At 37.9% G+C, this 21,309-nt stretch overlaps 1 protein-coding gene and 1 long non-coding RNA gene across 5 annotated transcripts in view; one reads left to right on the top strand and one right to left on the bottom strand.

Moving 5' to 3' along the window:
• Positions 1 to 11: 11 nt before the first annotated feature.
• LOC119048059 (uncharacterized) lies at positions 12 to 2,030 on the bottom strand. Its single transcript, XR_005082253.2, has 2 exons — positions 1,544 to 2,030; positions 12 to 318 (listed from the first exon to the last, which is right to left on the bottom strand). It is a non-coding gene; the product is annotated as an uncharacterized LOC119048059 (long non-coding RNA).
• Positions 2,031 to 2,163: 133 nt separating this feature from the next.
• Positions 2,164 to 21,309, top strand: part of RB1CC1 (RB1 inducible coiled-coil 1) — a 101,965-nt gene continuing 82,819 nt past the window's right edge. For 3 of the 4 annotated variants that reach the window (XM_037143604.2, XM_037143603.2, XM_037143606.2), the window contains exon 1: positions 2,164 to 2,516. The gene's annotated coding sequence lies outside the window, so the exon portion shown is untranslated. Of the gene's footprint in view, positions 2,517 to 10,091; positions 10,171 to 21,309 lie in introns of all 4 variants that reach the window. The other variant, XM_053661216.1, reaches the window with a different exon arrangement.

The following is a 21,309-nucleotide window of genomic DNA, read 5'->3' as shown; positions in this document are numbered from 1 at the left end:
TGGCTGAGAAGTAATGCTACATGAGGGTTTTTTATTCTTATTTTCAATATCCTTGTTTGAAGGAAAACATCACTTGTTGACACATTATTATGGACACATGTGGTTTCAGTAACCCGTATTGGTTCTTCCTCTAGCTTCCTGAATATATATTAAAAAATGTTCATATCTTTTCACTTATCACTGGGAAAGAACTTGAGATGCATATAAATTCTGAACATTTACACTTTGGAGAAGGTGTGAATTTGTAAGGTATGAACCAATCACTTCTGATTGTTTCTTCCAGCCTCTAAGAGAGAAGATGAGGAATAAATTTTTTCCCTAAAGAAAGAAGAGAGATAGGTTACATTAAAAACATTTTATTATATAATAATACATTATCACTGGCATATCCTAGAGATGCTTCTACATCCCAAGTTGTATGTGTAATGATGAGTGTCATTGACAACTAAGAGGACAGTCAAGCATCATCATCATCATTATTATATTTTTAATAGGGGAAGCCATTATTTTTCCCTAAGGAGAAGAGGAAGAGAGAAACATTGATTGGCTGCCTTTCATAGTCAGCCCAACAGATGGAACCCACAACCTAGGCATGAACCCTGACCAGGAATCAAACCCACGAAACCTTTTGGTTTTCTGGGTGACACCCAACTAACCTAGCCACACTGGCCAGGGTGCACCAACATACCCTCTATAGGCCTAATATCGTTGTATTTTGCTTACCAATTTTCTGGTCAAATCTTTTCTCACCACGTTATTTTCTGTGTGCTGATTACTATGCTATGTCTAACAAGATCAGTTTATACTTTTCCCCGAAGGCATAATAGCATTTTAGTCTCTTAATCTTCACTTCTTTGTTGTATCTTCTTGGAGTGGTGTAATAAAATTGCAGCTTAAAAAAATACTGAAGTAAAATGACTTAACAAGGACAAGATCTCTCTGGGATACATAGGAGTGTAAAATTAAAGTGGTAAAAACAATGAGCCCTTCTTACACATAACTTTCAGATATCAAGTGAGTGTGATGAAAATTGAAAATCCTTAATGCTTACCAGTTAGATCAATGTCTTTCTGTTTTAAATCATTTTCCATCGTGGCATGAAGAACTGCACAATTTACTTTCTAGTACTATTTGTTCTGTTTGGTGCACTTGAAAAGGGTGATAATACCCAATTTTATAAAACACAACTCAAAAGCCCTCTGATAACTTAGCGGTAACAACTCAAAGCTTTCCTCACACCAGATATTCTCTGGATATAACAAAAATTTAAAATACTATGTAACTTTTATACGTGTAACTTCTGCTCCTCAAATTCTTATACTTAAGCCTGTGGCTTCAAGTCATTGCCTGCGCGTGCCTATCTTCTCAAAATTAGGATTCCCCTGAAACTGTTTCCCATATATTACAGTACTCTATGCTATCGCAACTAGAGAACTCAGTATTAATAAAGCTGAAAACTGTGTTCGTGAAGTCGCACTTTCATCTTCATTCCAAGTGACCAGGCCTTAAATCTTTTTTCTCTTGGACGTTTTCTTTGCCTTACCTGCTCTGAGAAAAATTGTGCCGCCGCATATAACTCCGAGACACCTGTCAGCGCTTGCAGTCCAGACGATCTTGGTGGGAGAGGGTAGTGGCGGCGACAGTCAGATCGGCGGGACGACAACCCTCCTGGTACCTCATCCTCTTAACACATCTTGGCCCGGTGTGCGGGATACCCCCGGGTCACGAGGCGAGTACCCCCACCCTCAGCTGGCCCCGCACCTCCGCCACAGGTTGCGAGAGACCAGCTCTTTAACCTGGAGCCAATCTAAAATTCGGCAGGATCGATCTAGCTCAGGCCAACTTTCTGTAGCAAAGAAGGTCAAGCTCACCTTGTGGTAGTAAGTGCCTGGACCGTGAACGGCACCGAAATGTGGACAGACATTGAACAAACAGTGGTGGTGGGGGGGGGACCCACCACTGTCTCCGCGGGGCCGGGAGATGACCTGCAATGAGTACGCCGGAAGATAGCAACTACGGGCAGGATCATCTCGGTTCCCGGCAGGCCAGCCACTTCCGGACTTGCGCATCGCCTCCCTTCGAACTCCGGGACCGCCCCTCCTCCCCGCCCCCTCCCCGGGCCCGCCTGCTGGTTCCCGGCATGCTCCGCGGAGGACGGGACAGAGTCGACAATAACAAACCCTCCCGCGGCCGTGTCCGCGGCCCTGCCGAGCCTTCTGCGCTGCTTCAGGGTTCTCTCGTCGCCTCGGCCCCTCGGCTCTGACCGGCCGCGGCCCCCTGTCCCCCGGCCCCTGACCCAGAGCCGAGGGGCCTGACCGCGTCCTTTCTCCGCCCGGACCACTCCCTCCTGTCCGGAGTTCGGGGCCGCGGTTGGCACCCGGACACCGGCGATTGTGTCAGTGGCGGTGCCGGATGGAAGGTTGGTAGCCGCCGCCTCGTCCTCGGCGGCGGCGGAAGATGGTGCCAGGGGCTGCGGGCTCTACTGTTGCCGCCGGCGGGGAAGGAGGTGCTGCCAGGTAAGTGCCATTGCCGCCCGTGTCCTCTTCCCTCCTCTGGCTCCGGGACCGCTCAGCGAGCCCCTGCACAGTGGGCCCAGGGCACTGGGGTCCCGACAGTACCGGAGCGCCGCCCTCGCGCAGGTGTGTGAACCGTGGGCCCAGCGCATCCGGTCCCTGCAGGTGTTGCCTTGCGGTCGCCTCCCTAACACTACAGCCCCTGTGGAGACACCTAGCTCCTATCGAAGACCCACTGGGCTGCGGGAGGTGTGAAGGTGGGCTCGCCCGGTCCAGGCCTGCCTGCGGCTTCCTCGGAAGGGAGCTCCCTGGATGCCTGCCTGTACGCGCCCCCGGCTGACTTGCGGGAGTGGCTGAGCGGGAGAGACGCCTGAACTACCAAGACGCGTCCTCACTCGTCACCACTGCCGGGCTCAGCCCTAATGGTGTCTTTGACTTGAGAAATCGGAGACTGGAATTGGGCCGAGGCCGAACGAAGCGTCTAGTGGAGAAACGGAGAGATGTCTTTGTCCCGACCCTGGAGTGTGAGGATCGGTATAAAGTTACTCCTAGGAATGACTCAGCCTCCGCCCGCCTCTCTGATAGATTTAGGATTGTGTATTCGGATTTCATAACTTCCTCGGTAGAAACAGGAGAAATGGCAACTTCTCAAAACATTTTTACTGTTTCTAACATTGCCTGGTTGGATATGCTATGTCTATTGTTTATAGTTTCATCATCTCATTTTTTTCAGTCATGACTCTTTAAAGTGCGGTCATACCTCAAAGTAATATGGCCTGAGTGCCAAGGAACACTAATGTGCTTACTGTTGATAACGAGTCACGTTACTACAAGACATTCAGCTACATAGGAATGTTCGCCTTAAGTCTGCTATATATAGAACAGTGATTTGGCCCATGTGAAAATGTACCTGTGTCGTTAACCACTTTATTATTGGTAACCAGTTTTTTTGTGTGTTGATGGTGCTCGTTTGGAAGGTTAGCAATTTAGGAGGAGACTTTTTAATTGAAGACAAATCGGGTTTAATACAGAAACTCAGTATTGTATTTCAATATTTGATACGAAAAGAGTCTTTCCAATTTTGATATTACTATGAGAAGCAGAAGGACAGTTGAGGAAGGTAGTCGATGTAATTTTTGGGAGGAGTTGTTTATAAGTAGACCATTGCTAAGGATGTGAAGATATTTGGCTTTTTAAAAATAATTTTATTTAATCCGTTTTGAATCTTTTACATTAAAGTTACTATTACTCATTGGCCTAGTTCTTTCATGTTGTTACTGGATGACAGGGAAGACAATGAAGTGTACTACTCTTTGAGAAAATTTTTCTAGCCCCTGCTAACAGTTAAAATGCCTGGCAGATTGATTTTTAGTAAACCAATTCATGAAGTCCAAAGGACAGAGCACATAAGACCTTTGTTCTTGAAAAACCACACTTTTGAACCTGAATTGTTATTATGGAAGCTTGAGAAGAGCTTTTATTTGGCTTTTAATTTTGAGAATCTCATGCATTTAGCAAGGGTTTGAGCACCCGCTATATGCTTTAACTTGCAAATGTGTGTAATCTTTGAATATTTTCAAAACAAGGGTTGGCTAGTAAAATTTTCTCAATTGGGTAATTCTGGTCTCTAGTCCCAATTAAGCTTTTATTTTGTACTACAGAAAATACTGTTTCAAAAAACTCAAGTCAAAATCTAGCAGTTCCTTTTCACATGCATTCATTCCTAGAATTATTTATGTATCACAGACCATTGAACCAGTTACTATGAGGAATGTAAGAACATGTGAAAGTATTCTTGCCTTATATATAAAAGAAAGAAAATTGGATTCCTCTATAGAAATAATTACAATTGAGCATTAATGGAAATTTGAACGAAATATACTGAAGGGATTTGAGCTTTTACAGAATATATGAGGATATTTCTAGAAGAAAATGCATGATAGGACATGAATAAGTCACTGCACTTCTTTAAAAAAAAATCTGGCTATCAACAAGTTTTGACAGGGATTTATCATGTACCTATTATGTGCCAGGCATTGCTCTAGAAATGTGGGACAGAGAACAAACCAAGCCAAATCCCTGTGCTCATTCATTCAAGAGAAATATGGGATAACAGACATAGGCTAGGGAGGAAAAAAAGCAGAAAAGGGAGGAGATGAGCTATCAGGACTAGGGGGTTGAAATTTTAGAATCTACAGTTTAGACGTGGCTGGGGAAGGCCTGGCTGGTAATTTTTGAGTAAAGACCCAAGAGAAGTAAGGAAGCTTGATGTATGACTGACCATCTGGGGAAGAATATTCTTGGCAGGAGGTACAGTAAATGCAAAGGCTTTGAGATACTTGGCATACACATGAAAAAGTGAAAAGGTTGCTGAGGGTGACCAGGTTACAAAGGAGGGAGGTAGTAATAGAAGAATGTGCTGATAGTGGGGGGCTGTACAAATATTCACGTTTCGGGGTCATAGCAAGCAAACTAATGTACTGTAGCTCTGCATGGACTAAGGTATGGAGATTTGTTCCATTAAATCCAGCAAGACTGGAAAGCAACTTGGAGCTAGATTCATTTTTTTAATGAAATGTTAATTAAGCCCCTGCAACACACAGTTTTAGCTCTCACAAAATGAACAATGAACAAGAAGCACTCACATGTAAACTTTGTATATAAGGTTGTAGGAAATTTTAAAGAAGTTAAATTACAAATGTGGAGTGCTTTGAGAAGCTAGAATAGATAATATTTTAGAAGCAGATTATAGAATGTTAGGTTGATGATTTTGTACTTATTGTCACAGATAAAAGTATGTAAGTTTTAATGACCACATTTCTCTGATTCTTTCATTGTGGATCTCATAAATCTACTTTGCCTGGACCTCTTCGGTTGTCCAGGTTCTGGAGAGGATGGCTTTTCTTCCACCTTTTAGTAAAGTTGAGATTCTAAGTAACATTTACAAGTACAGTACTTGACTGCCTGTAAGCACCCTTTGTTTCATTGGTTAGTTTCTGTTTTCACAGTTTTTTTAGTGCCTTGACTGAGGCTTATACCATGATTTTGCTCTCTTTTGAACTCTTATTTTATCAGTTTGTAGATATTCCACACATCATAATTGGTCAGTAATTATCCAGAATAACTGGTGAAATATTAGTTAAATCACTACCACATTGCTAATGTTTCCAGTTTGCTGAGTGTTTGCATATAGTCTTGGCTTAATAGAATGAAGCTAATTCAACATTTGCTGTGTAGGTAATTTGGTTTCAGTTTTTTTTTTTTAACTTTTAGCATATATTGTAAAATGAAGCATAGGACAAGAGAATTTTTACTATAGATATAGTTATATGAGAATTAATAATTTAAAAAAATTGACATTTAAAGGACTGTCACAACTTGATATTACTATCCCTTAACAGTTACACCATGCACAGTTCTGGGTGTCATACCACAGTTGATGAAAGTAATGTAGGAAAAATGGCTGTGGCATCCTTACTTGATATAGTTTGGAGGCAGGACAGTTATTTTTTAGTAGACTTGACTTAAATTAATTTTAATGGTTCTTTGGAGTCTGTTAAGCAGAAGCTATCAAATGATATGACATGAAAAAAATCAGTGCAGTAATACTTATAAAGAGAATTTAGTTTTTATGAATGAGACTAATTCATAATGACAAAGTCTTAATGATATTTGGGACTTTTTAACACCATTTATTTACTAATATTTCCAAATTTAAATGGTTGTCAAGCATTTTACATGATTTTACTTGGATGAGTAAAATTCAGATGAGGAGAAATGGGTAGGACTTTGTAAAGTGAGAGTGTAGGTTTTGTGTAGGGGAATAGTTGGAGATACTTTCAGAAAGATGAACTGGGGTTAATTATGAAGTCCTTGAATGTAGGAGTTAAAGTTGTAATTGCCACCATTTTTAAAGCTTTTATTATATTCCTTGCATTGTGAATGAATCTGAAATATATCATTTCTATCCCACTCATCCACACTGTAAAAGGCAATATTTCACTTCATAGTTGATGAATTGCTGTGTAAAAGTTATCTGAGCCTCAGTTGGAGAGATGAGATTCAAATGCATGCAACTCTTGCCCCAGAGTTTGCCATTGTAATGTTAATCAGTTTAATGCCAGAGTTGGCAAATTTATATGCTTAAAGGGGCAAGCAGATAATGAAATAAGAAAAATCATCTGGGTACTGAACTGAGGTCATGAGAGGTAACTGCAGAGAAACAAACAACAGAGCATGGTGGATCATTGGTTTGTGGCCTTCTGTGGGCAATAGTGAGGATCTAGGGAAAATACTAGAGGAGGAAGCAGTCTTACTCCCATGGTTGTAACTGGTATGGGTTCAGGAAAAGTTGGAGCAGGACAGGGACTTAAAGACAGTAAGAAGCATTTTCAGGCTTTAAAATAAGGATTATGTCATTTGAAAATAAGGGGTTGGATTATAAAGGAAAAAATGGATTGTATTTAAATAGAAATAAGCTTTGAGTAACAAGAGAATGACAGGTTTTGTTGATAAAGTTAAGGAGTAGTTTTAAAGAAAAAGCAGTGAATTGAAATGTAGATATGTTGAGTTTGAAGTTAATAGTATGATTTCTAATTGGAGACATTTAGATCACTTAAGCACTAGTCTCGAGTTTAGGGCAGAGGTCTGGATTAGTTAATAATAACTGATGTTTGTATTGCACTTTAGTTTGCATAGTTCTTCCATATATGTGTAGATGCTTCCTCCTCATAATAACCCCGTGAGATAGGTAGTTTCCTTCTTTTTTGTAATCAAAATAATTGGTTGGATAAGGTCATTTGGGCTCAGTAGTGGGGACAGGACTTGAATTATGGATTTTATAATCCCAAATTTCATGTTCTTTTCACAGTACTGTTCTCTATTTTAGGTTTACGTAAAGATAACAATTGGGGAAGTAAATATGAATGACTATCTAGGGAAGATACGTAGAGTGGGGAGGCAAATCTGCTTTGGTACATCAAATTGGGGACTAGAATGGGGACAGCAGTGGGGGTCACTGTCTTGTTCTCTTTGTTGGATCAGCTCTTCTAGGGCAGCATGTTCAGGTTCTTTATTTCTTTGTAATGCATAAGATATAGGGTTATTTCCTTTTTCAAAATGGAAAGAAATATATCCCCCTGACTGCAAATGTAATTTTTAAAGAGACCAGACAAAGCGAAAGCTCCACATCCAGAGATAGCCATTGTTAAAAAGATTGCTGTTAAATTGGTCAGGCTTATTTAGTGCTTGTGTGTACCTATACATCCCTGATCACTAGTTAATAAAATAAAAATAAAATCCTCAAACAGAATCATATATTATATTCTGTAACATTTTCTTACTGAGTACATTACTCATCAATATATGTAGATCTAACAGACATTTTTAAGTATCTAAATAATGTCACATATAGATGCATCATAATTTATTTGACCAACCCCCATTGATAGTTTTCTAATTTTTCATTGTTAATTGATGGTGTAATGAAATTCATTGGATATATACCTCTGTGTACCTGTGCCTATTACCTATTTCTAATTGACACACATCCAATAGGCAGAATCACTAGTTCGTATATTTTCAGTTTTGGTACATATTGCCAGATTTAAATCTCCTTAAAAGTTGTACCAGTATACATTTTTGTCAAAACTGTGCCGGTGTGCTGGTTTTTTTTTTTTGTCAACACTTTGCAATCTGAGGGGTAAAAGATGATATTTCAGATAGAGTTTATTTTTCTGCATTCTATGGATAGCCACTTGTCATAATACTATTGCTTGAACAATTTATCTTTTCCCCCAATTTGAAATTTTATTATTGTGTATCTATGCATATAAAGATATATTTTGATTTGTTCTGTTCCATGTTATCTGTCTGTGAATAGGCCAGAACCCTAGTTTTAATTACTGCTATAGTATGTTTAACATGTTTTGGTAAATACTCTTTCCTGTAGTTTCTCTATAGTAGGTAGTTAGTTAATAGTTACCGTCTCTATGAGTAGAAACTAAAGACAGTGTGTAGGCAAAGGGCCACATAATAATTTTTAAGAGTATCTTTTTGTCAGTTGAGATACTAACCTATCACTTTCAATTTAGAATTGGATTGTGTTAACTTTAGTAATAGTACTGTCAATGTATAAAATGTCCAAACCTGTAGAGAATTTTTATGAGTTTTTTTTTGAGCCAAACTGACAACAATTGCCAGGAAGCAAAATTTCAGTGGACTGCAAAACTCCAGAGAATGGCAGTTTTGCAGTTAATTTCATGTTTAAATTAGAGGAGGAGGCAGGTGCCAGGAGGGTTACATGGAATTCATTGGTGGTAGATTAGGGAGGTGGGAAAATGCAAAGCAGGATTGGATAAAGTAAAATGAAGAGACAATTACTTCTTTTACATTGGTGGGTGCAAGATAACGAACAGTTACAGCACTGAAATGATATTTGGGTAAGTAGATAATGAAGAGGTTCTGTGGTTTCCCTGCTTTGGTGGGAGTTTGTGTCCTGAGGGGTCTGGAAAAAAAGGGGAATACTCTGACAGGCCTAAGATCTGTTATCTTATATCCAAAAAGACAATTGACAGGCTCAGTTAAGGTCAAGATTGACCTTCATCAAGGAAGATAATGCCTAGGACATGATTACCCATCATGACTTCCTTTTAGTTAGGAAGTTGTAATTTCAGATCGTTCTATGTGGTTACTTTAGGCCTCTGAATTTGTAAGGCCTACAGGCCTCCCCTAAGTTTGTGAGGTTTAGTATGTGGCCTCTTGTTTGTCCGCACTATATATAATTTCATTTGTAGAAATTAAGAAAAGTTTATAAAATGAGCATTTGTGTGAAGTAATACTGTGTTATATACTAGGCTTATATTTTATGTGTTACATAAAGATAACTTACTCAACAACAGTTGACGTCTATGCTTGTTTTTTACAGTTGCATGTGATAACTTTAGTTCTAGGTCATTTAGATTCAACCCATCTATGAAATTTAATAGATATTTTATATGAGGTGTAAGGGAAAATGTTATAAATAAAAAGTCCTAACTTTTAAAAGTTAATAAAAGGTTGGCTCTTTCTGATGATTTCTAAAGCAAGTAAGTGCTTTACCAAACTTGTCCCCTTCAGTTTTAATAAATATGATAAAAGAAGGTAAATCATAGGTTCTAGCTGGAACTCAGTTTTACATAATCTTTTTTGAATGATATATATTTTATGTGAAAGTATCATTTACATCTTGAACATTTCTTCACAATATTACTTTTACATACCTCTCTGTAATATATATTATATTGGAATGTTCCTTTACGTGATTAAGCTCCTTGAAGGCAGATACAATATACTTTTTGTTTTTTTAATCTTTGGTGACTGGCATATGAAATAAGTTAGAACTGGGTTTAATATATAATCTGACTGTATGACATTTTATGGAACTTGGGAGAATCAGCCAGTGCTCCCATTTGAATTTTCAGATGAGGAAATGTATTCAGAAAAATTAAGTACCTGGCTGTAAGGGTCACAGAAAGAAGTTAAAGGTGGCCTAAAATTCAGATTTTTTTTTTTACTTGTAAATTTTTTGTTTTATTTCAGGATGCACAAATATGTGCTTAGTTGCTAATGCTGCTTTTTGCTTAATGTTTTAAGTTTCATACAAGAGGAGGGAATTCAGGTATGTTGGACCATATTTTGATACCAAATAATAGAAATATATAAATAAACTATACATTCTTGTAAATAGAAACAGTATTCCTGTGGATTCTCATGGAACCTTTTTTCTTCTCTGGTTTTAGATTGTCCTTACCATGGTCTTGGCCTCATTTATTGATTGTCCAATGTTTAGGTAGTATGTTAGATATTGTGGTGGTTTAAAGAGAGGTATAAGCATGGCCAAATTTTCTTTAGCCATTTACGATACAGTTTGGGGAGTGTCAGGCATTTGGCACACTGGGAAAAAATATGCAAACCCTGTCATTTGATTATTTGAAATTTGAAGTGTGGGTCTTAGTAGGGAAAATCTTTGACAGCCAAAGATTGGTGACTTTAGGGATGAGAATGGTTGTGAAATCTTGGTTACAAAATGAAGGCAATGAAATGACAAAAGTAAAGGCACAGAAAAACTAAGGCTAATTCTCTTCTTAGGAGATCAGTGTATCATGTTGTCAAGCATAGATGGTCAGTACTAGAGTTTTAGTCCAAGGAATTTAGACAATTGAGTAGATATTATAAAGCATGTATAATCTGGGGAGAAATAAAATGAAACAAAAATAATGCCTAAGATTTTTCAGTTGGTGATATCTTCCAAGATGAATTTTAGATGAAGTCTACAGGCAGGAGGATCTCAGGTTATTAATGTCAGAGCTCAGGTATGCAGTAGTAAGCACTGATTTAGATAGCTTACTGGGAATTAGTGGGAGAGAGGTTCACATGATTAGTGACTGTTAGAACTGGGGCGAGGGAGTACTCATTGACGTGACATATTGGGTTGGCCAAAAACTTCATGTTGTTTTTCCATAAAGTAGTAGACACATTTTTCATTTTTACCAATGACTTTATTGTTTTGTATATTTTGCGTATGTTGACTGCCTCTTTCGTGGTATAGTGTTGATTGTTCTCAATTAATGTTTTGATTTGATCACTGTCAACTGGCCTACCTGACCACAAAGCATCATCCAGTGAGAAACCTCCAGTACAAAACCTCACAAACCACTTTCAACACGTTGGATCAGTCACAGCACCTTCTCCACACACTGCACAAATCTTTGTTTTTGCTTTTTCAGTTAGGTTTTTACCTTTCTTGAAATAATAAAGCATACTGTGCCAAAATGTTGTGCATTTTCTTCCACCTTCAATATTAAAATGGCTACACAAAAATTTACCAATTTTGATACGTTTCTTTTTTTTAATGCATGCTGGTATGTCAGTTATCACAATACAATCTAACAAAATTGTTTTGAATGAAATTAAAGACAAGTAAGTGCTACTAGAACCATCTTATGTAAAAAAACAAATTAACTTTTGGCCAAGTCAATATTTAACCAAATCGATTACCATTGGTAAAACCAAAGAGGTCAGTAGGAGACATACAGTTTGAACAGGAAGATATGTTTAAGGTGGAGATCATGATGGTGGTGGTGATGGTGATGATGATGATGATGATGATTTTAAAGAGCCTTTGAATACATTAGCTAATAAAGAGACTACAAGTACTTGTACCTGATCTCTCTGGGTTACTATTTGAACTCTGCTTTGTCATTATTTACTGCTAGTGGTATCCTAAGAGTATTTTTGCTTATGAGAGGCTGTTCATTCAGTGCATGCTCTTTAGTACTTTGTGTGCAGTCACGAAGTTATTTCCTGTCACTAGATAACATTTTGGAGTATTTACTGTGAAGGCAGGTATTGAGCTAAGTTATTTTCCTTGTTTTCCACAAGAGCTATACAAAGCAGGTTCAGATTCAGAAGTGGAAATTTCGACAGATGTGTACTGATATGAATTTTGTTTTTACTTGATAATAAAGCCATGTGGCTCATGGATTGGCTAGAAAAGATGTAATTCAATAAAATTTTACAACTTTGATGTAGATTACTGAGAGCATTTAATTAATTTTAAAAATCATTTTATTATTTATTTTTAGAGCGGGGGAGGGAGGGAAGGAAACACTGATGTTGAAAGAGAAACATCAGTTGGTTGCACCTCATACATGCCCTAACTGGGGACCGAAATCACAACCCAAGCATGTGCCCCCACCTGGTATTGAGCCAGCAACCTTTTACCTTGGGGGGTGATGCCCAGCCAACTGAGCTGTGTTAATTACTATTTAATTAATTTTATAAACCGTATTTTTATGTTAGAATCTGACTAGAGCTTACACAAAGATACCTATTTTCATTTTCTCTTGTGTCCAATCTGTAAAATATGAAAAAAAATATAGATAGAAATAAAATCTTTCCCATATCAAACAAACATATTTCTATTAAGCCATGGCATAATTGCCTAAAAATTAGTAATCCAGGGTTGAAATAACACCTCAAGACTGAAGCAGATTAAAAAAAAAAAGACTGTAGTTATGTAGGAGATAAGGTATAAAAGAGAAAATTTGATCAGGCAGTTTTATAAGGAGATTTGGATGATGGAAAAGTGAAGATCTATATGTATCCCATTTGGTCTGGGACAGAGTTCATATTTCTGGAGAGAGAGTAGTGGAACTCCATTTACATTTATAATCTGGCTTTTTCCTGTTTACATTTGGTTACCCATATTAGATTGTATAGCCTTTCGAGACAGACTCAATTTTGTCTGTATCCCTGAATAGATGGCTTGAGAGCCTTATACATAAAATTTACCTCCTTGAATCTTGAGTACGCAGGCACTTTGGGTGATATACAGGTCAGCTTACCTGTCAATAGAGTGACAGTTCAGGGGAACTTTTAACTCAAAAGTAAATTTTATTTTTCATATCTATGATTATTTTTGCTGAAAAATTAAAGCTGAGTGTAGTTTAAGAATAAGAAAACCTTGAATTTTTAGGTGGGTAAAAGACTTAAATATAAGCCGTGACACCATTAAAGTCCTAGAGGAGAACACAGGCAGGAAAATCTCAGTTATTTTGTGCAGCACCTTTTTTACTGATATGTCCCCCAGAGCAAAGGACATAAAAGAAAGAATAAACAAATGGGATCTCATCAAAATTAAAAGCTTTTGCACGGCTAAAGAAAACAGTATTAAAATAAAAAGAGATCCAACTGTATGGGAAAACATATTTGTCAATGATACCTCAGACAAGGGTTTAATCTCCAAAATATACAAAGAACTTAACACAACTCCACTCTAAGAAGACAAGCAACCCAATTAAAAAGTGGGCAAAGGACTTGAGCAGACACTTCTCCAAGGAGGACATACAGAAGATCCAGGGACAGATGAAAAGATGCTCAATATCACTAGCTATCAGAGAGATGCAAATTACAACCACAATGAGATACCACTTTACACTGGTCAGAATGGCCATCATAAACAAAGCAACACACGAGTGTGGGAGAGGTTGTGGAGAAGAGGGGACCCTAATCCATTGTTGGTGGGATTGCAGACTGGTACAACCATTATGGAAAACAGTATGGAATTTTCTAAAAAAACTAAAAATGGACCTGTCTTTTGATCCAGTAATTCCACTGCTTGGATTATATTCTAAAAACCCTAAAACACCAATCCAAAAGAACCTGTGCACCCCAATGTTCATAGCAGCACAATTTACAATAGCCCAAGACCTGGAAGCAACCTAGATGCCCGTCAGTAAATGAATAGATCAAAAAATGATGGTATATAACGTAATGGAATTCTATGCAGCAGAAAGAAAGAAGGACCTTGTACCCTTTGCAACAGCATGGATGGAACTGGAAAGCATTATGCTGAGTGAAATAAGCCGGGCGATGAAAGACAAATACCATATGATCTCACCTTTAACAGGAAACTAAGCAACAAAACAAACAAGCAAGCAAAATATAACCAAAGACACTGAAATAGAGAACAGAAGGACAGTGACCAGAGGGGAGAAGGGAGGGAATTTCAGGGGGAAAAGGGGGAAGGATTTATAGGAACTAGTATAAAGGATACATGGACAACAACTAAGGGGGGTGGAAATGGGAGGGAGGTGGGGAGCACTGAGGGGCGTGGGCTGGGATGGGAGTAAAAAACAGAAAACCGTACTTGAACAATTATTAAATAAATTTAAAAAAAAGAATACCTTGAATTTTTTTTATACTTTGTATTGGTTGTGTTGGTGTAACATGGTAATTCGATTTGTATGTTTCTGTACATATATGTGTACTTATAGGGCATTGTGATTTTAATTGTATTTGCCATTGTTACTGTTTCTTTTATTTAGTAAAGGGTAATATTTATGCCTTATGATGGATACAAAGTAGTGGCAAAGTCCCTATGTGTTAGGCATTATTTGTGTATTCTGCTCATGTTCTTGGGTCAGTTGCAACTGCTGTTTGCTGAGAGCTGATATGATATGCTTTGTTCAGATTTATTTAACAACGTTTGAGCATTCTCTGAGAACATATAGTAAAGAAAATTTCTTAGCTCTGTCTTAACCACAGTGAAAGACTGCTTTCAGAAAGTTTTTCAATAACCTGTATCCATCAACACGAGAAAAGGTGATCAATAAGTGTGAGAGAAATTAAATTTTTGCCCAGTATGAATGGTGGGAGGGTAGGATGTGTAATTTACAGTATGCATGTTCTTGTATATACATTGCTTATAGTTAGATTTCAGAGTAGACATGGTTCTTTATGGAAGTCTTTTTTAGAATAGATTTGCTTTTGTGAAATTACTACTAACATTGCCAAACAACAATAACAATAACAAAACAAATAGGTTATTGATCAGAGTTTCTTGCTCTGTCATTTTACTTCTGATGAATCTCTGGAATTGTCTAAGTTTTGGTTTTGGATTTTTATATTTACTTACGGAATTAAAAACAAAAAATAATAAAATAATGAGCCATGTGTAACCACCATTTTATGTTTAATAGGTTATCATCTCATGACCTGTCTTGTTTTAATTATATTCACCTTCTACTTCTCACTGCTTTAGTCCTGTGTATTGAAGAACAGATATGCCCACAATAGACCTGCAAGGAAGATATCTCTACTTCTTTGTTTTTTAATTGTTTGATTACAGTTGATATTCAATATTTTTATTAGTTTCAGGTCTACAGCATACTGGTTAGATATTTATATAATTTACTAAGTGCTTCCCTCCAATAGGGTAGTACCCACATGCACTGTACATCGTTATACAATTTTATTTACTGTATTTCCTATGCTGTACTTTACATACTTGTTTTAACTATTGATTTTGTACTTCTTAATCTGTGTCCCCTTTTCACCCAGCTCTCCAATCATCTCTGCCATCTGACAACCATCAGTTTGTTCTCTATATCTGTCAGTCTGCTTCTGTTTTGTTTATGTTATTCTTTAGATTCCATATATAACTGAAATTATCTTGTATTTGTCTTTCTGACTTACTTCACTCAGCATATAGTACTCTTTAAGTTCTTCCATGTTGTTGCAAATGTTAAGATTTCATTTTTTATGGTCAAATAATCTGTTATATTTATGAATCATATCTTCTTTATATGTCTGTTGATGGGCCTTATCTCTACTTTTTAGATGAGAAAATTGAATCTTAGTGTAAGTGACTTTTCTGAAATCATTTAGGTTATAAATGGCAAAATATAGGAATTTATACCAGTTCTGTTAAGATCTTTTATAAAAGTCAGTTGTTTTTCTTTCACTTTATTTCAGCTTATAACCAGCAAGATGGTATATTCTGGCAGCATCTAATTGTTTTAGTAGACTATTTTCACTGTTTTGGTATTTTTTTCTGCATTCTATTTACATATTTGTGATCACATTTTGTGTACTGTTTTTACTTAGCATGATAAATAAACCTTACTGAAAATTATTCCATATTCTGTTTTGCCATATGAATGGATGAATGACTGACTAGCCAAGTAATTGAACAAGTAGTAAATGATCTCATTATGTACTTTAATCATATGTAAATTATTCACTTAAGATGAAGCATGTTTATAAAACTTTTGTTTACCTACCCCATGCACACCAGTTGCTTTCTAGGAAGTATAGTAGATTGCCACCTATATTATATGAATATTGAATGTGATTATTAAAATCATGGTAAAATTTTTGTAATGTCTTATTATGATAATTTGCAAACATACAAAAGTAGTAGTGAATCTAATTTGTCCATCGTATGTGTTTTAATAGTTACCAGTATTTTTTTGATCTTATCTATCCTCTTGTCCAACTAAGCCTTCGTCCCCGTCTTTCTTCATCTGTTTTGTTGTACTATTTTAAAATATGTCAAATATGATTTTACACATTAATTTTCAGAAGTCATTATTTTATAACTAAAATGCCATTTTTATGTAATAAAAAGGATAATTCTTTAGTAAATCTGATATCTAGTTCATATTCAGATTTCCATGTATATTTCAGAAATGTCTTTTTACAGAAGGTGGTTTGATTCAGAAGTCAACAGGTCCACACATTATATTTGGTTATGCGTCTTCTCCTTTAATAGACAGAATTCTTCCTCCCTTTTCTGAAGTCATTTATTAAGGAAACTAGGTAGTTCTGTAGAATGCTCATTTCTGAATTTATCTGGTTTTGTTTTCTTACATTGTTTACGCTTTTTCTCTATAGCCTACATTACTTATATATTGGTAACTGTAGGTAGATGTAGATTTAGTTTCAATTTTTTTGTGAGGAAGCGGGCAAGAATAGTCTATACATGGACTGTGTACTTATAGTTAAAACACAGATACTTTTGGCAATAGCAGAGTGACCAACCACCAATATGATCATGTTTGTTAGCCTTATCTATCTGTGAAATTTCTTCAAACTACTTAATATATATTGATGTCTAGATCCAATATTTCATTGCACAGTGGTCATCTTTATTTAGTATATAGTATTTAGCTGTAGTTTTTCTATAAAAAAGGACATTCCTTCATCAAATATGGGTACAGTTCATGTAGTAAAGATAGGATAAGTGCTTGATTGTGGGGGTTTATTTTATTAAGATTTTATTTTTTATTTATTTTTAGAGAGAGAAAGGGAGAGGGAGAAAGAGGGAGAGAAAGGTCAGTGTGTTGTTGCCTCTTGCACAGCCCCTACTGAGGACCTGGCCTGCAACCCAGGCATGTGCCCCGACTGGGAATTGAACCAGCGACCCTTTGATTCATAGACCAGCACTCAACCACAGTGCCACACCAGCCAGGGCAGTGCTTAATTGTTTTTGTTTTTAGATTTTACAATAGGTTGCTGCCCTAGCTCCCCCTAGAGGGTTCCCTCCTTTTTGTATCATTATGAACATACTCATTTTATACTATTTAATTATTTGTAACCATTCTTTTAATGTTCAAGCTGTCCCATGTTAGTCCCTTCAAGTTGATTTCTTTGCCCTTTTAACATGGTCAACATGGTCTCATTAATCCTTGATATTTATTTATTTATTTTTTGCTTTATGGCACATTAAGATGTTCCAGGCTTATACGACTGGTACATTTTCTACTTTAGACCTTTGGACTCAAGCCACTTCTCCGAAGGTTCATTTTAGAAACCACATGAGTATGCTGTGATTTTAGTCAACTCTAGCATTAGTGGAACAGCCCTCACAGGACTGCCCTCACTTTGAATCCCAGCCACCAATTTGGTGGTACCCACGGCTTCCTCACCTCAGGTTACCTGACCACAAATTTGGAGGTCACAACACCTTCATGATCAAGAATTCACTAGAATAGCTTTAAAAAAAACTTAGGAAAGTGCTATGCTTAGGATTGCTTGCAACTTTATTATAGTGAGAGGATATAAATTAAAATAAAAGCATTCAAAGGGGAAGATATGTGTTTGAAAAGATTCCAAATGCTTAACTTCTGGTCGTTTTTGCTCAAAGAATCAGACAGTATTACCTCCTGTTGGCCAGTATGTGTGACAATACACTGATTACTGCTATCTAAGGCAACTTACCTGTGTCTTTAGTATTCAGAGATAATTTTGGGAGCTCCATCCTTATAGCTCGCTCACCTTTATAGTCTCTAGCTGTTCTTGGAGGTTGACTTAATGTCTTTAGTCTCCATTTGCTCTGGAGATCAGAATTTATACTATGTCTTGTCCCAAGATCCCACTATAAATCATGTTGTTACAGCTCTCAGACAAAGACATTCCTATCAGGTAGGACATTTCAAATGCCTAAAGTTACTTCACATATCCAGGTGCAAAGGCCAGATATCTTTTGGGTAAGGCGGATTCATTATTATTGCACGGGTTTCTATAGGCACTTACTGCTCTAGGAGTGTCACTGCTTCTTTTCCAATGGGGCTATGGAATATATATTATATGGAAGGAGAAAACTTTCTTGTTCATACTGATATCTCTAAAATATATATATTTTAAACTCTTTTTAAAAGATTTTATTTATTTACTTTTAGAGAGAGGGAAAGGGAGCGAGCCATGTCAGTGTGGGAGAGATACATTGATCAGTTGCCTCTCACATGTCTCAACTGGGGACCTTGCCCACAACCCAGGCATATGTCCTGACTGGGAATCGAACTGGTAACCTTTAGGTTCACAGGCCAGTGCTCAATTCACTGAGCCACACCAGTCAGGACTAAAATATATTTTTAAAAATGTATGTGTTTTACCTCTTTTCTCTTTAGGTTGAAAAATCTTAGAATCTTAGGTTAACATCTTGCTTGACTGACAGGTGAAAAATAATGTCTTTTTTAGAATTGTTTTCTTTGATTCCTGAAAGGTTTCACATTTGTTACCATTTGAATTACTCATCCACTTAGTGTATTGTGAATCTTTGTGATTAATTAATTAATTTTTGCCTGTTCATAGGAACTCACTTTTTCAAAAAGGCCAGTAACCCTTCCTTAATCACTACTGTAGCACTGTCCCCACTTACTAGTTCAGGAGAGAAAGTAACGTCATATCTTTTGATGTTAAAATTAAATGATGGGGCAGGTGATAGAAAGATTCATTCATTTTCAATTTCCTTCTCTTTCTTTTTTTCCAGAAGTCAGAGAACAATTAATTTGTGATCCTTCCAGAGTCTTGTTTGTTAGAAAGAAAGTTGGGAAATTGGACCTGTCTCCTGGGGGGCTTCCTGTTTGCTGTTGTTGCTGTTCTTTCTTTCCATAGTATTCCTGTTGCAAAGAACCTGTGTTCACCAAGGGGCTTAATCCTTGATTACTAAATGTCTGGTGGTAACTGAGTATGTATAATTCTTACTAAATGGGCAGTGGTTGCTCAGCTTTAGAGCAGAAGCTGGCAGACATTCTTTATAGAGGACTAGATAGCTAAGTATTTAGGCATGGCTGGTTAAAATCAAGGCTATGTAGGTACTTTGAAAACTTTTGCCTTGCACAATCCCATTTGTCTGGAATGGGCCATCCAGAGTGGTGGGCATTCTTTGTGCTCAGTCACCATCAGCTTGATGGCAACTGAACCCAGGGGAAACACCTGAGAGATATGGGCCAAGCAGCCTGGGGGGTGGAGGCCAATGCAGTAAGTTTTACTTCCTGCTCAGTTACTCCCAGATTCTGAGTTGCCCTTCTCTTCTTCCCAAGATGTCTGGTAGGAAGCCAGGTGACCTGGAACTTTCACTACAAGGCTGAGATTCTGTTCCTTGCTGCCAACAGTAGCAGCAGAGTCCCTGTTGTGTAGGTACCCTTCACTGTGTATTCTGAGTAGAGAAAGGCAACCCTGGGAGTGGGTGGGCTTCTGTGATATCAACACTTGTCTCTTGGAACAGTCCCCACATAGCCAGTAGGCTTCAGAGTTAAGGAGGCTTTATCAGTGTTTCACACTGAGCCACATTCTTGTTAGCTACCATAGGTAACATTTCTTTAGCTGTGAAGTTTTCAGAGAACCTTACAGAGTGAAGATGACTCAGTGTATGGAAGAATTTCCAGCCTTTGTAACATGCTAGGAATCATTTATGGATGCAAGGAATCTTGTTCTTCTAGACCTCAGTATATGCTAGGTTCTGAATGGTGACTTTCCCTTCATTTGAAAAACTTGCTATGGAGGGTCCAAAATGGTGGCAATTTAGGAGGAGGCTTAACTTGTCCCTTCTCCTCCACCCATGAGTAAACTCAAATACTCAGTATACACATATATAGGGTACAGTTACTCCTGCAAGACAACTGAGGGCTGAATGAACAGCATCTGAACAATAAACAAGAAAGAGACCAAACAGAAAGCTGGGAAGCTGAGGGGTCTATCTGAGAGTCGTGGGAAGACTCTTGGCTAGAGGAATCAATGAGTGCCATTGTTTCTGAGACCCTCCACTTCCATAGGGTGTGTGGGAACTCTATTCAGGCCAGTGCCCCGAGTGTCCTAAATGCCTGCTGGGCTCCAACTGGCTCATCAAAACTACTTGGTACGTAAAACCTCAAACAGAGGTCCTATACAAGAGCACTTTTGTATAACAAATAAGCGAGACTATATAGAGAAGTCTGGAGAGGTGAGGGAATTATCCAGGGTGGAAGGTGCTGGTGACCATCATTATTTATATCCCTCTCCATCTTCATGGTGATGTTCTTGTCCAGGTGCTCTGGTCTGCGAAGTTGCTGCAGCTCATTCCTGGACGTGTTGCCCTCCATTTTGACCCCATCAAAGGGAGCAGTTAGAATCAACAGGGTATTACTACATGTACATGCCTCCATACCTGAAGCCACTCTGCTTCGGTAGGGCCTTCGGCACCTGCTTGGTTCTTACTGGCCTGTCAGAACCACCTGGCACACACAACCTATACAGAGGCTGCTTCTACATAAGAATACATTTAAAGTCTGGGAGAGAAAGCTATTTTGTCTAATTCATATAACAAACATAGTCAAACAGAATGAAAAGACAGAAGACTCTCTCAAGTGAAAAAACAAGAAAAATCTCCTGAGCCCTGGCTGGTATAGCTCAGTTGCTTGAGTGCTGGCCTGTGAACCAAATGGTTGCCAGTTTGATTACCAGTCAAGGCACATGCCTGGGTTGTGGGCCAGGTCCCCAGGTGGGGGAGCATGAGAGGCCACCACACACTGCAGTTTCTCTCCCTTTCTTCCTTTCTTCCCTTCTCTCTGAAATACATAAATAAAATCTTTAAAAAAGAAAAAAAATCTTCTGAAAAAAACCCTAAGGAGATGAGATAAGTAGTTTGCCAGATTAAGAATTCAAAGGAGCTGTCATAGGATGTTCACCAAACTTGAGAATGGAATAGAGGAAC

This window comes from Artibeus jamaicensis, unplaced genomic scaffold (assembly GCF_021234435.1).
Source record: "Artibeus jamaicensis isolate MK-2021 breed Jamaican fruit bat unplaced genomic scaffold, CSHL_Jam_final scaffold_916, whole genome shotgun sequence".
NCBI lineage: Eukaryota > Metazoa > Chordata > Mammalia > Chiroptera > Phyllostomidae > Artibeus > Artibeus jamaicensis.
Note: the sequence above shows the minus strand (reverse complement) of the source record. Positions and strands in the feature narration are given on the sequence as shown.